The sequence below is a fragment of the Pantherophis guttatus genome, chromosome 2 (assembly GCF_059756535.1).
Source record: "Pantherophis guttatus breed Tessera chromosome 2, ASM5975653v1, whole genome shotgun sequence".
NCBI classification, from domain to species: domain Eukaryota; kingdom Metazoa; phylum Chordata; class Lepidosauria; order Squamata; family Colubridae; genus Pantherophis; species Pantherophis guttatus.
The window spans coordinates 125,858,095-125,873,146 of record NC_142064.1 but is presented as its reverse complement, the minus strand read 5'-3'; the positions used below and the strand labels follow the sequence as shown (position 1 = coordinate 125,873,146).

Sequence of the window (15,052 nt, the reverse complement as noted above, 5' to 3'; positions counted from 1 at the left end):
GGCTCTATGTTATAAAATGGACACTTAATCCGATCTTAAAGATTTTAGAATTATTTATAGTGCACAAAGCATTTTGTGAATCTGTGAAAAAAGTTTTCAAATTCTCACACCTACTGGGATTTGACTCTGAACTTGTACTGATTTTAATTCCATCCCACTCTTTCCCTAGCAAACTCAGTAGAACATATTATGACAGAAATCTCATTAATTAATCAGCCATCCAGAAAGTGTCCAGACCCAGATCTACTTAGCCTTAGAAGAGCTAACTCTTATCATAGGGTCCTGGACATTCTTTCGCATTCCTGCTCGATTCATTTATTTGGAAGGCAAGGAGGGAAGAGTCTTGTTCAGTGACCAGTCCAAAATGCTTTCCCACTGCATCAGAACTGAATTGTAAGCCTTTCCTGCCAGGAAGGTGAAAGCAAACTCAGAACATTACAGCAAATCCTCCAATTTCACTTTCCATTTTTTTCCTGCACCTCCTCTGGGATCAGCGATGTTTAAGAAAACAGAAGGAGCTGATCAGTCTCTGGGGACCAATCTTTATAGAAACACACATCTGAGCTAAATAAATTTCTCCTCATTCAGTTTAATATGATCTCTGTTATTTGGAATATAGTTAGATGAATGTATCTGATCAGCCAAGGATGATACCACTAAGATTTTGGCAAACATTATTTCCTTCTCCTTATTTGGAACCTTAAGAATAAATAGAAGAAGCAGCAAAATTTGAAGGAAGTCCAAATTTTGGGTCAAAATCTGAGCCAGGCGTTAGGTTTGAATCAGGGGTGGGTTCTACTTACCTTTACTACAACAGGGCCACGCACGCGCATTAGCTTTGCATGCGCAGAAACTTCCTGATGATGTCCGGGTCAGTGGGCGGAGCCTCCTGCCAGTTTTACTACGGTTCTTGTGAACCAGTCCGAACCAGGGGCAACCCACCACTGGTTTGAATGAGAAATAATAGTACAATTTAGTGTTTCCATTTAACTTGCATTTTCCTGTATTTATTTTGATTAAAATGTAACCCAAATATACTTGCATTTCTAATTTGAAATTCCGGTTTAAGATTCGGTATTTGAAACATAAGTTTCCTGTAACTCTGGCGGTTCAAAGGAGGACAATAAATGAGTGGGCAATGTATGGGTTTTAGGTCCTGTGACGGCACCCTGAGTTCCTGGCCCACATAGTACATAAGGTACATTCCTCACAATGGTACAGAATGGCATTTATCATATAGAACCTGGACATTTCAGTTTTTTACACACCATAAGCACAGTTTCAGTGAACAAAATTCAGTCTTCTAAGTTTCTTGCCTCCTATCACTATCTTTCCAAACAAATTATTGTTTTTGGCATAAGAATTTTCTTAAGTGGCCATTTCTGTTAGGACAACATGAGAGAAGGTGGAAGGGCTAGGAACTCTACTATCCTCCAGGTGTTCTAGAATCCTACTGCCTCACCATTGGCATTATGACTGATCAGTTACAGCTCAAAATTTATATACCAACTAGTAGTCAGAGAACACAGTGAAAATTCCTTAATCTCATGACACACGGACCAATGCAACCATGATTTCACCTGGGAATTTACAGCATCCCAGACTAAGATAAATCCAGAAATGTGGGGACTCCTGAAAGCTTGGTATTCAGACAAGTCAGCCATCAACAGGCACATACATGTAAATAACATTTACACTCTATTCAAAAGAGACAATAAAAACGCTCATCAGGAAATGAAAAACCAGAAGAGGACCTCACCAGCAATCAGCACTGGTATAAGCAGGGATTAGCACCAGGATTAACGCCCAAACAATCAAGAATAAACAACAGCCTAATTGAGGAATTACCAATTTAGACAAACAATCAGGCAATAAACTGCTTAATCCAGGAATTACCAACTCAGACAAACAAATGTGCAGTAAATAACAGCATAATCAAAGAACTATCAAGGAGAGAACAATACTGCCACCAACACTGGCAAGCAAGGAATTGGATATACAAACAGGGAGCAAACCCCACTCCTTTCTAATACTGAAGATGTTACCTAGTCAGGTAAAGAGGCTACGATGCCATATCACATTGGCCTTAAAAGAGCACTGAAAGCACTAGTACAATATTGTAAGGAAGAGCAACTAGAGCTCAACTATCAGAAAATCAAAATCATGGCATTTGCCAAAAGATACCAGATTCACTTTTGGAAGATTGATGGTCACAAGACCAAGCAGATCTCCTATATCAAACATCTGGGAGTAGTCTTATATTCTTCTACAAATAGTAATCCCCATGGTGACTACATAGCTGAAAATGCTCCGAAGAACTCATCTGCATATCCTTAAGACAAGAGATGGCCGCTAAATTCCTGCTGCATTTAAATTATTTGAAGCCAAGCCAATCGCATAATTTCTTTTTGGTGCCCAACTGGGCCCCTTCTCCAACTTCTCTAACTTTGTACCACTAGAACTTGTTTAATCCAAATTCTATTGCCCTTTCAAACCCCAAAATGTATCTCAAATGCCATCTTGAGACTAGACAAAGGCCTCATGGAAGTAGAGGCTAAAGTGTGGGGTAGCCCTACTCAACTACTGACATAGGTTATATTTTTTTTCCCCTCTTGGTCTCGTCCCACCTAGGAAAAGAACAATGACAACTAAAATCTCATCTGTCAGGTATGCTTCCTTCAAAGTCCAGGAAAGAATGACCCAAACTCCATTGTTTATAGAGAAAGGTACTTTTACTAGAAAATGAAGTGATCGCAACCAAGGAAAAGCAGACTCTGAGGCAAAAAGCGCAAAAATTGCATATAGAAAGTATCCCCTCCCACTGTCCACTGTAAATCATCCAATCCAAAGGTCTCCCAGGGGTCAGGTGGAAGCACACGTCTGGCAGCGTCATCAATCAGGAATGCCACGACCGTTGACCTGATAGCAGCTTCAGAGATGCAGTCCGGTAGCTTAAGTATCACTTTCGATTCCTCCAGCACACTTCCCCCCCCCCATGCTACCTAGCTCTCCCCCCTCCCGTTACCATGGCAGCCAAAGCAGTAAAGGTGGAGGCTGACATCATCCTTGAGATTCTCTTGAGATCTACTTAGCGTGGGATATGACCAGGCCAAAGTTCTCATTAAGCAGCATAGAGCGGACACAAAGCGCCAATTACAAAGAGCCAGATCCCCAACTTTTATTATCAGTGAACCCAATAAGTATTCTGCCTCTTCTATGCCATACTTAATGAATCTTGAAGTACCTAATCATCAAAAGGTCTCTACTTTGGCACAATGTCCACATTCTCCCCTCAGCTGTACTTGAAGGCCAATATGGGAACATCCCCTACTTAGAGAGACAACACTCCTGTGACTCTGGACTCCTAGAAACAACAGAACATGTACATTTTCAGTGTGCATATTAGGCAGACACTTATACTAGTTTTATTTTACTATTACTGTATAAATACCCAGAGTGCCCAGGGCAATTTTATGCCTCTCAGCTGCTCTCAGATACTAATCCTCCTATGACATATAGTGTCACAAGGTTTTGTGCAGCAGCACTCAAAATATGTCATAAGAGAAAGTGTAACAAATTAGTTTTAATGAATGTCTGGACCATGATGATAAACTCTTATTTATTATGATAGTTTTAGTTTATGTTTTTAAGGCCCATTATCACTTTTTATTACTTTAAAAAATATTTTAGATTTTTAAAAACCTTTTAATGTAATTTTTAGTTTTCTGTTTTTAAAATATTTCTAACAGGTTTTTTTTTTTTTGTACTCCACACCCTCCTTATGCTGGTCTGTGATCATAATAAAGGTTGGTTGGTTGATTGATTGATTGACATAGTAGTGTCAGAGGAAATGTTCAATCCCAGGGACACAAGCTATAGGTCACCATGAAGCATTTCTTTAAGTACATGCATAGTTGATGAATTTCAGTATGTATATCCCTGACTCTGGAAACTGACTTCCTGCTATGGCTACATATAACAAATATTTATTTCTCTCTCCACTGTGCAGTGAGTGACCTGGAATGTTGACAAAAGAGAACTGGCAAGATCCATCTTTTCCCTCTTTAATCCAGTTTTTGAGTTCAACGGCTTTAACTTTGTCTGCCTGAAGATTTGAGTGCAGCTAAAAATGGAGCTGTGTAAATTGCATAAAAGTTGTCGAGAAACGTGCATATCCATCCTGCAAAAGCCTCTGAGTTCCATTTGTTCTGTCTTGTAAACCAGAAAAATTGGAATCAGCTATGGCTGCCTTATTATCCCTTGTTCCCCGTGGCTTGTGTTTTCATGGCATACTACACAATAAAATTATCAAATGAACTTTTCCCTGAGGAATTGAGTCCTTTGGGAGCAGGGATGTTAAACTCAAGGCCTGTGGGCCAGATCCGGCCCATGGGGTTGCTTAGATCTGATCCGTAGGGCTGCCCTGGAAACAGCAAAGGACCGGCCTATGGTGCCTCTGCCAGTGAAAATGGAGCTCGTAGGGCTGTGTGCAGCCCCCCCCCCCAGCTCTATTTTTGGCTGCAATGGCCTTCTGCAACCCTCTGCTAGTGAAAACACAGCTCGGGGGGGGGGGCGTATGCAGTCCCCTTGAGCTCCGTTTTTGCTGGTAGAGTGATGTTGAGCTGGGCACACACACCCTGGCCACCTCCCCCCCCCCCAGGTCAAACACAACCCTGATGTGGCCCGCAATGAAATTGAGTTTGACACCCCTGTTCTGGATCCTTTTTAAAAAAAATAATAAGGAAAGTCAGTAAGGACATTTCAACTGACTCTTGATACACAATACAGGTATTCCTCGATGTACGACTGTTCATTTAGTGACCATCTGACGTTACAACAGCACTGAAGAAAAGTCCTCATACTTTGTTGTGACTCCGACTCCCGAGCCTGTCCTCATGGAGGAAGAGGACTCAGAAGGTGAGGGGGAGGAACTGGCAAGGCCTCCCTCTCCAGGACCTTCCTCTCTGGCAGTGCCTCAGGTTCCATCTGAAGGCCAAGAGGAACAGTCTGGGATGTGTCAGGAGAAGGCATTTTGGAGCACCCATTGATAGTGATACTGATGAATCCTGGCTTGATCCCAGGCAGCGTCGGAGGGAGAAGCGTGCGCAGCAAAGGAAGAGGCGTGGGAGAACCATGGATTGAACTGAGTCACTGAGCCATGCCCCACAAGAGATAAAAGGGGGCGTGATTGCTTGGCAGGCTTTGTGACGGACAAATGTTTAAACTCTGAAGAGTCACATCGTGAATCCTGCACTTCGGCTCAGATATATTTTGGACTAAACTCTTATGGATAATTTGTCGCTCTGGAAACGGACTACAGATAAGACCTCTCCTGCTTTTTGGGAGTGCTAATTGGATTTGGCAGGCATTTTACAAGTAGCTGCCAGAACTCTCATCTGCCAGGAATTCTGGTCTGTTTATACAATACATTATTGGCAGGTGTGTTGGATATTGCATTTGTCTGAGTGAGGACGGGGGACAGAACACACTTACAACCAGCATCCCCACAGTCATACAATTAAAATTTGGGTCCTTGGCAACCGGCATGTATTTATAACAGTCACAGCTTTCCGTGGTGATGTGATTGCCACTTGCGACTTTCGCAGCTGGCTTCTGACAAGCAAAACCAATGGCGAAAGCTGAATTCATTTAACCACTGTCTTATTCACTGCAGCTGAACAACTGCAGTGGCAGTGATTTGCCTAACAACTGTGGCAAAAAAAGAATTATAAAATAGGGCACAAGTCACTTAACAATCGCCTTGCTTAACAATAGCAGTTCTGGTCCTAGTTGCAATAATAAATCGAGACTACCTGCAACCTTCAAAGTCGTTACCCAACTGCATAGGAACACAAGGGGGATTTTTTCTGGATTAATTTTTCTGAAGCCACTGCCTTGATCTTGGTGAATGCCATGGAGGGAAGTCACCCCTCCTAGAAGAATGAAATATTTTGAGAAATATTTAAAAAGACACAATATTATATTTCCCTAAAGGAGAAACATGCTCTTGGAAAGCAGCCCCCTCCCTTTTTATTAGTCCAGCAGGACTGGGCCAGCCTATGTACAAGAAAAAAGACCTCCAGCTCCAGGGTGATGGTGTTAAGACATGACCCTCCAGGACATAATAGGATTATCTAGCAGCAGAGCCCACCACATTGCAAATCACCTGGGGACATTGCATCATCCTGCAGGCTTCAACCAAACATCTCAGACAACCTACAGGGTTAGCTATGACCCCTTCAACAACCAATAGAATACATGTTCTTGCACAGGAACAGGAAGTTCAAGTGCAAAGCCCAAGAGAAGGTATAAATAACCCTCATTCTCAACTCCATGTGGTCAACTGCACCAGGACCATGTGCTTGGTGGTTCTGTTCACCATTAAACCCTCTTTCCAATCAGCCTCCATGTTTCCAGTGTTTTTATCCCAGATTGGAACTGAACCAGATGGATATTTCTTCCAACACCATCTTTCTTTTCCTGGTTCTCTCTCTCTCTACCAAATTTGAACCTGTTCTGTTTTCAGAGTGTTCTTTTGATTAGGGTCAGAGAAACAGAGACCAATGTTCCTTTGTCTAAACTTTTTCTTTTCTTAGGTTGGGAAGAATGGAAAGTACAGCTCTCAATTTATCACCCCGTTCACGGTTTTGTGCCTTCTACAGGTGATCAAATATTCTACAGTAGATCAAATATAAATGCGCTGAAATATAACTAGCAAAACATTGGTTCAGACCTCCTTTTAGTCATGAAAGTAAATTGAGTCACTCTCCACCTCTCAGCCTCTGTTGCGTAATTTTGAGGATCAGACTCAATAATTGATTTAAGAATAAAGTATTCAAACAAAACACTGTTTATTTACAGTAGGCATTCTATATTCACTGAGTAATCGCAGATAGAAGCCAGGAGGAGGTGCATACAGCTCCTTTTATATTCACAAGGTGGAGTAAAGTATGGGAGTGGTTATATATGAATATATTAAGGGAGGAAGAATAAATTAACCCCTAATACCCCGAGTATATACAGTTTCCATATTGGGGAATAAGGCATTTACTTGTGACAAATCCCCCTCTAAATGCCGATTCGATATACAACAATAATTACATTCAGATTCAGAACAATACAAAACTTGCAATTTGGAGGTTAAATATTTGTGTTGTTTAGAAGGCAAAGGCTTTGTCAATATGTCAGCTATTTGCTCTGATGTTTCGCAGTGAACTACTTTAATAAATCCATCTTGAGATAATTGTCTCACGTGCTTGAATTTTATATCTATATGTCTGGATCTTTGACCAATAGCATCAGACCTAGATATCTCAATAGCAGCTTTGTTATCTTCGTGTATGATAAATGGTAATGAAGGTTTCTCCCAAGTATTTGACAATAAATCATTAAATCATACAAGATTGTTGGAGGCTTTAGACAAACAAACATATTCTGCCTCAGTTGTTGACGTGGCTACTAAATCCTGTTTTCCAGTGTACCAGTAAACTGGACAATCGTTAAGAAAAAATATATAACCTGATGTGCTTTTTCTACATATGGTATCACCTGCCCAATCCGCATCGGCGTAACAGGTGAGGATGGGCTCTTTGACATTATTAGGTTCCAATAATAAACAGAAGTCTAAGCTGTGCTTTAAGTACCTTAATATTCTTTTAACGGCTTCCCAATGATACATTAAGGGTTTGCTGACGTACCTGGATAACAAATTGAGGGGCAAAGCAATATCAGGTCTAGTCCAATTAGAAATATATAAAAGAGAACCAATAACTGATCTATAGAGTGTATTATCCTTAAATTCAGGGGATGATTCATCTATGTTCCTTAAGAAGTCAGTTTGCATAGGAGTGTCACAAGGCTTAGCATCATTTAAATTACACTTGTTTAGGAGTTCTATAATCTTATCTTTCTGAGAAAGTTTGAATCCTTTTTTGGTTTTACTGATTTGAACTCCAAGATATTTATTTACCTTCCCTAATGATTTTAAAGAAAAATGTTCATTTAGTTTTGTTACAAATGTATCTCTTTTTTCTTTATGTTTACCTATATACAAAATATCATCCACATAAATTAACACAAATTCTAATGAGTCACCCTCCTTTTTGACAAAGAAACAGTTGTCAGCAGTAGTGGCATTGAAATTCATAGTTCTGAGTACTTTGACTAAACATTCATACCAGCGTTTGCCAGATTGTTTTAATCCGTACAAACTTTTATTTAATAACCACGTTTCATTTTTGTTTGTGTATTGACTATGAGGTACTCTTACATATATCTCGTTATCAAGTTTTGCGTGTAGATACGCAGTCTGTATGTCATATTGGAATACATCGAGGTTAAGTGCTGATGCTATGACTAAAGCTGTTTTGACACTCTCAGTTCTTACTGTGGGAGAGTATGTGTCTGTGTAATCCTCAGGATATTTTTGAGCATAACCTTGTGCAACTAATCTAGCTTTGTATAATGTGTTGCCTTCTTCTAGATTTTTAATTTTGTATATCCACCTGGTGCCTATAATAGTTTTATCCCTAGGTGCAGGTGTAGGTGTGAATACATTTAACTCTCGTAAACTGTCCATCTCCTTAGTCATGGCTAATTCCCATTTTCTTCTTTCTTCAGTGGGAAGCTTTAATACTTCCTCGTATGTGTTTGGCGTTGATGTTTCACTATCCATGTACATTACGTAATCTTTGTATTTGCTTGGCACTTGATTTCTGTTACATCTGATTGTTTTTTCTGGTTTACTATCGTTATCATGTAAGTATCTTGCCTCCTTTTTTGTTAATGAATCTGTCTTTATTCTGTGTTGACTGTTTGTCCATGTCTTATTTTTGTTTCTATGTGTGTTGTGATTGCATTCTTCTCTATCTAATTTATCTTGATGCTCAGTGTCTGAATTTGTGATTGGGAATATTTCATTAAGATGTATTTTAGACCAGTTGGCCTGTTCATGAAATACAGCTGTTCTAGAAATTATAAATTTGTTATTATTATCAATAAATCTGTACCCTTTTGTGCCTGTTTCATATCCCATGAATCTAAGTCTTCTGGACACGTTCTCTCCTTTACGCCTCAATTGTTTTGGTATGTGTACATCCGCTGTGACTCCAAATATGTGCATGTGTGCTATTTTGGGTTTTCTACTGTACATTAATTCATATGGTGTCTTGTTTATAATGCTGGACCAAGTTCTATTTTGTGTATAATTGGAATATTGTAATGCTTCTGACCAGAATTGTTTTCCTAAGCCAGCATCTTCTAATGTGCATCTAATCATGGTTTGTAATATCGAGTTCTTTCTCTCTACTACTCCATTTTGAAATGCAGAGAAAGGGCTAGACGTGAAATGTAACATCCCTTTGTTTTTTAGCCATTGGGAGAATTCTTTTGACATGAATTCAGATCCCCTATCTGTCATGATTTGTTTTATTTTAATATTATGTTGTGTTTCTACACGTTTGTAAAACACTTTAAATTTCTGAAAGGTTTCATCTTTGTGTTTTAAAGTGTAGACAAATCCTTAACGACTATAGTCATCTTTAATAGTCAGAAAGTATCGTTTTCTATATGTGATTGATGGTGTTAATGAATCAACCAAATCCATATGTACCAAATCAAAAATTTGATTAGTTGATCTTGTTGCCTTTCTTGGTTTGGGACTAGTTCTGAGTTTTGTGGACTTACATACTGAGCATTCCAAATAGTTTTTACAATTTTTTATTTTAACACCTTCAGCATGTTCAATCATCTTTTGTACTACAGGAAAACTAGCATGCCCTAATTTCCTATGTAAAATATGCGCACATTCGTTGTGAATTGGTTTTCCAATTGTGGGTTTTTTGTTATTGGATGTGTCATTAATAGATGTGTCTTTGTGACTATGAATTGTTTCATGTTCCTCATTATCACTATTGCTATTGTCTCCATTATCTATGTCATTGTTATCATCCATGTTGGAATCAATGTTGTGTAACCATCTTTCTTTTATGATTAAATATGGTAGACCTCCTTTGATAATCACACTACCTAAGCTTGTTTTGTTTTTCTCTAGTGTTGCTTTTCCTTTTGAGAATACTATATTTATGTCAGAATCTCTACTTAGTTTTATTGCACTGAGTATGTTATGAGGTATTTCTGGTATTAGTAATACCCCCTCTATTTTTCCTAGACCGGGTAAGTTTACATTTCCTCTACCAATAACTTGGACTTTTTCTTGATTAGCTACTTTAATTACAAATTTATCTTCTATAAATGAAGATAATATACTTTTGTTATGTGTAGTGTGATTAGTTGCCCCAGAATCAATGAGCCAATCATTGTCCCCTGACTGTTGTATGTTAGTTGTATTATGTTTGTTTAATCCATTTAGTGAACCAGATCTTCTATCTTTTGAATTATTCCTGCCCCCTCTATGTTCTCTATAGTTGGGTGATCTTCTATATCTATGTCTATCAATGGATGATTGTCTGTTATGGTATCTACTTCTATAGTCAGTTTTTTGCCTTTCTCTAAGGAATTTAGGACAATCTCTTCTACAATGTTCTTTAGACCCACAGTTGTGGCATTCAATTGATTCACGATATTTTTCTTGGAATGCTACTCTCTTATATTGTCTATGTTCTATGTGATTATTACAGCGACTCCTTCTTGAATTATCTTCAGCTATTAGCTTATTTGATAAATTCTCTATGGATAAGTATCCTAAATTAATTGTGTCTAAATGTGATATATAGTTATCCCATGATGGGTCTAATGAGTTAATGATAACACTCTTCATTGTTTGATCTGAAATTATCTCTCCTCTTAAATGCAGCTCTGCTCTGATTTTGTTCAAAGATATTAAATGTTCACTTATAGTAACCCCTGGTTTTATCCTAGCTGAGAAGAAATCTTTAGACATTCTTGTAGTAGTCGCTACACTTTCACTATGAAACAATTTAAACATGCATTGAATAATTTCTGAGACAGTCAAATTGTGCTTAATACTATGGTACATAGCAGGAGATATACTGGATATTAATAAGTAAAATGCTCTGTGGTGTAGGCAGTCCAATTTTAGAGTCCAAGGTCTTTTGGGGGGGTTAGTAATAAAGAATAATAAGTTTTCTGTTAGAAAAACAACCTGAAGTTGTTGACACCATTCCTGCAAATTAATACCATCTATTCTCAGTTTTGGGAAATCATTGGGCAAATTCCCAATATTGTTAGATCCATTACTTACAACTGGAGGTAGTCCGTGATCTTGCAAGTGTTGATAGTTGCAGAATGGTGTGGGTATGCTTGCAACGAGTCTGAATGGCTCTCTCTGCTCTTCATGTCCTCCGTAGTTGTCTGCGTAGGTCTGCACATGCGCATTGCTCATTTCGCTTCTGGAGCTGTCGGGAGAGGTTCTCGCTGCTGCAGCTCCCTCGTAGCGTTCCTCTTCCGATGAATCGGTCTCCGGTTCGATCTTGGGTGTCCAGGTGACAGCAGGCGCTCGTTTCTTTTCGTTGAGATGATTCTTGTTGAGATCGCTGGTTCCTGGGATCGTCTGTGGCATGGGGTGGTATTTGCAGGGCTCTCTGGGTTCAGGTGTCGGTGCTCTCGTCGTTTGGATAGAAGCGGGTAGATTCTGAGATGTTTGCTTACTTGCTTGTCTTTTCTTTATTTCTCGATTGCTAGCTTTTGTTGATTCTTTTGTAATTCTTAATTTTGGACCGAATGTTGCAAAAAGTGTTTTCATTGCTGATTCTATTTGCATTTCTATTGAAGTTTCTTCGATGTCTGATTCTTCTGAAGAGTAAATTTTCTCTTTTTTGTTTTTTGCATCATGTAAGGCTTTTCGCGCCAGATATTTTGAATTCTGCTTTCTGATTGGCTCTGCTTCGCTCATCTTAGTGGTCTGTTGGAACCAAGATGGCTGCCATTCAAAATTTTGTGTGGGACTGTTAGTCTTCTTTTTTGTTATATTCTTATCTACAAGTAATTCGCTCACCATTTTTGATTCTTTAGGTTCATCTGTTGCGATGTGCCTCTCTCTCTCGCTGCTCCATTGTTTTTTATTATGTCTTGGAGGTTCGCGATGAGATTTTCGTCATCCTTTTGACTTTTCAAGAGTCTCAGTATCTCTGACCTGAGTTTGTTGTTTTCTATCTCGTTCTCTTCTTGGTCATCTGTTTCATCCATTATCTCCTCGTTGTCTGTAGTGCAGTCTTCAGATTCTTTCGATATTACAGTTGTGGATTCATCTATCATTTTTTGATCCGCTTCCATTTCTTTACTGTGTGCCCTGGTGTTGGGTCTTTCTCTTTTGTTTCTGGAGTTTTCTCTCTTAGGCATATCTAAAGTTTTATTGAGTCAATTCAACCATCCTCTGCTACCAGATTGTTGCGTAATTTTGAGGATCAGACTCAATAATTGATTTAAGAATAAAGTATTCAAACAAAACACTGTTTATTTACAGTAGGCATTCTATATTCACTGAGTAATCGCAGATAGAAGCCAGGAGGAGGTGCATACAGCTCCTTTTATATTCACAAGGCGGAGTAAAGTATGGGAGTGGTTATATATGAATATATTAAGGGAGGAAGAATAAATTAACCCCTAATACCCCGAGTATATACAGTTTCCATATTGGAGAATAAGGCATTTACTTGTGACAGCCTCACCTATTACTTCAGGTTGCTGTGTGAGCAAAAGTAATGATGGGGGCAGAAGGAAAGAGGCAATCTGAATTACTTGGAGAAAAAGTGGGTTTGTATACTATAGCATTAGTGAGTAGTTCGTTTCAATGTTTTAGATTCAAACTGAATTATATGTTCAGAACTGAATTTCACGCATATATTTTTTAAATCTGAGGATCTGAGTAAAAAAAATATATCTTCCTTCCTCTCATAATATATTTTAATCTCACCCCACAGTTTCAATCTAAAAGGCAGCATCTGAGTTCATAACTATATCTCAATATCTTGATAAGAACTAGCATTCCACTGTTCATTGCTAAGATTAGGCACAGTGTATAAAATAGTATTCCCACTGTTTTCTTCATCTGCCTCAGGGTATAACTGGGCCCTGTGCAGTTCCTATGTAAGGATTTTCAATTATTGATGGAAATTCACTTAAGATGCCAACTGTTAAAGTAGAACTCAGTGTTTGCTCCCAACGTCCCTCTAAACATTAAGCTTCTGCTTTTTTTCCAATTAAATTCAGCAGCAGCTATTCGTTAGCATGTATTATTCCAGCATTGGAATCACAAAGCTACCAAGGCCAAGAAATTAGAAGGTCCAAATGCCTGTTTGATGCCTATTTTGAACAGTGCCTCTCTCCTCTGGAAATGGTTAGGCGTATCAATGCTTTCATGGATTGGCTGTTAGAAGCTGTTGCAGCTCAATGATATGGCTTTAGTTCTATCATTTATAGGCAGGGATGGAATAAAATCTTTCTGAAACCTTGCTAAGTTGCTTCTACTCCTTGTTCTCTGTATCTGGTAAAAGGTATTGATGCAAGTTGTAGCTTTGACCATTTTTGAAGAAAGAAGTGCTCCAGTGGGTGGGGCCATTTTTTTCTAGTTTATTTTGAGAATCTAGAAGGCTTCCCTTGAGCTTATCACTTATCCCGCTAAATGTACCCTGGAGATTCCTTACTGACCATTTCTTATGAACATGTCGTCATGACTTGGACTTCAGCACATTTCCAAGCCATAGTTGATGTTAACTAATTTCAGATATTGATGTAGTATTTTCCATCTTCTCCCAACACAAACCTTGATCGATCCATGATTGCAACACTTTAGTAGTGACATGAAGACATAGCAGGGGACTTGGCTAGCTCCTATTGGCCACTGTGATACCCTCCTCCTCTTTAATTTTAATTTTATGTTGGGCAGCAGGAAAAATCAGACACTAGGCATCTGATTATACAACCATAATACAGACTCTGCACACACAGAGAGATAAATGGTTCTACTGATAGGCAGTATTCATAAGGAATAGCAATGGCTGAAGGTGTCATATATCTATCAGGGCTTGTCAATAGTTTTTGGGCAGCTGTTTTTTTTTTTTTTTTAAATAAAGCAAGATAATAAGTGTGAGAAAATAATACAGCAAGAAAAGGATGAGTGATGGAGCAAGCAGTGATGAAATACAGATAAAGCTGATGCTGAAGAAATGATGGAGCCAGCAATGAAACATACAATATGATGAGGCTGACAGGATGCCATCTTGTTCAACCTCTTAACCCTCCCCCTCCCTTTCTGGATTATTGATGGAGGAGGGGGAGATCAAGGATTAAATGGAGTGGGCTCTTGAATAATAGCATTTCCAGCTGGTTAAGCATTTACTCTGCCTGAGGGAGACTGATGCTTTGAGAACATATGCTACCTTAATCCATGGCCTTCAGGCCTTTTTGGTCAGGACAAACAGTAAATCCTTATGAAATTATCCTCCATCACAAAGGTGGTTAGACTCATTTGATGTATTAAGTTTAAGAGAAAATGAATTAAAATGCTCACCGATCATAAAAAGAATTCAGTCATGAGATGAGCTTAGTTATGACTGTCTCTATCGCTGTGCATACAACATCATAATAAAGCTTTTTTTTTCCTTGAAAATTTCCAAAATTTCAATGTAGTCTGTTTCTCCATTGGTGAGAACTCTTGTTTCACCCATCTCGCACCTCCGTTGCTGGGAACTTTTCTTTCTCCTGTCGTAGCATTTAACCTCCAGAATATATGGGGGTAGTCTAGAGTGGATTATCATGATCATTGCCTTGGTGGGTACTGAAGAGTAGAAACACTAGAGGCATGGAAGTGCCCTCTCATTCACAACAGCCCAGGGGTGAAATCTACTTACCTTCCTCTACCGGTTCGGAAGTGCACGCGTTGTGCATGCACTTACTTCGCTCGCACGTGCACTTGTGTCACATGCGCACACAGACCTTCTGCGCATGTGCAAAACCTTCTGTGCATGCGCAGAAGGTAAAAAACACATTACTTCCTGGTTAAAACGAGGAAGTAATGACAGCCGGGCGGGTGGGTGGAACTTTGCTTCGCCATCGCTATCGGATCACCGAATCA

The 15,052-nt window shown here is 39.1% G+C and overlaps 1 long non-coding RNA gene across 1 annotated transcript; it reads left to right on the top strand.

Annotated features, from left to right (window-relative positions):
* Nucleotides 1–1,489: 1,489 nt before the first annotated feature.
* On the top strand, nt 1,490–4,321 carry LOC117666632 (uncharacterized). Its single transcript, XR_004591874.3, has 2 exons — nt 1,490–2,053; nt 4,010–4,321. It is a non-coding gene; the product is annotated as an uncharacterized LOC117666632 (long non-coding RNA).
* The last annotated feature ends 10,731 nt before the right edge of the window (nt 4,322–15,052 follow it).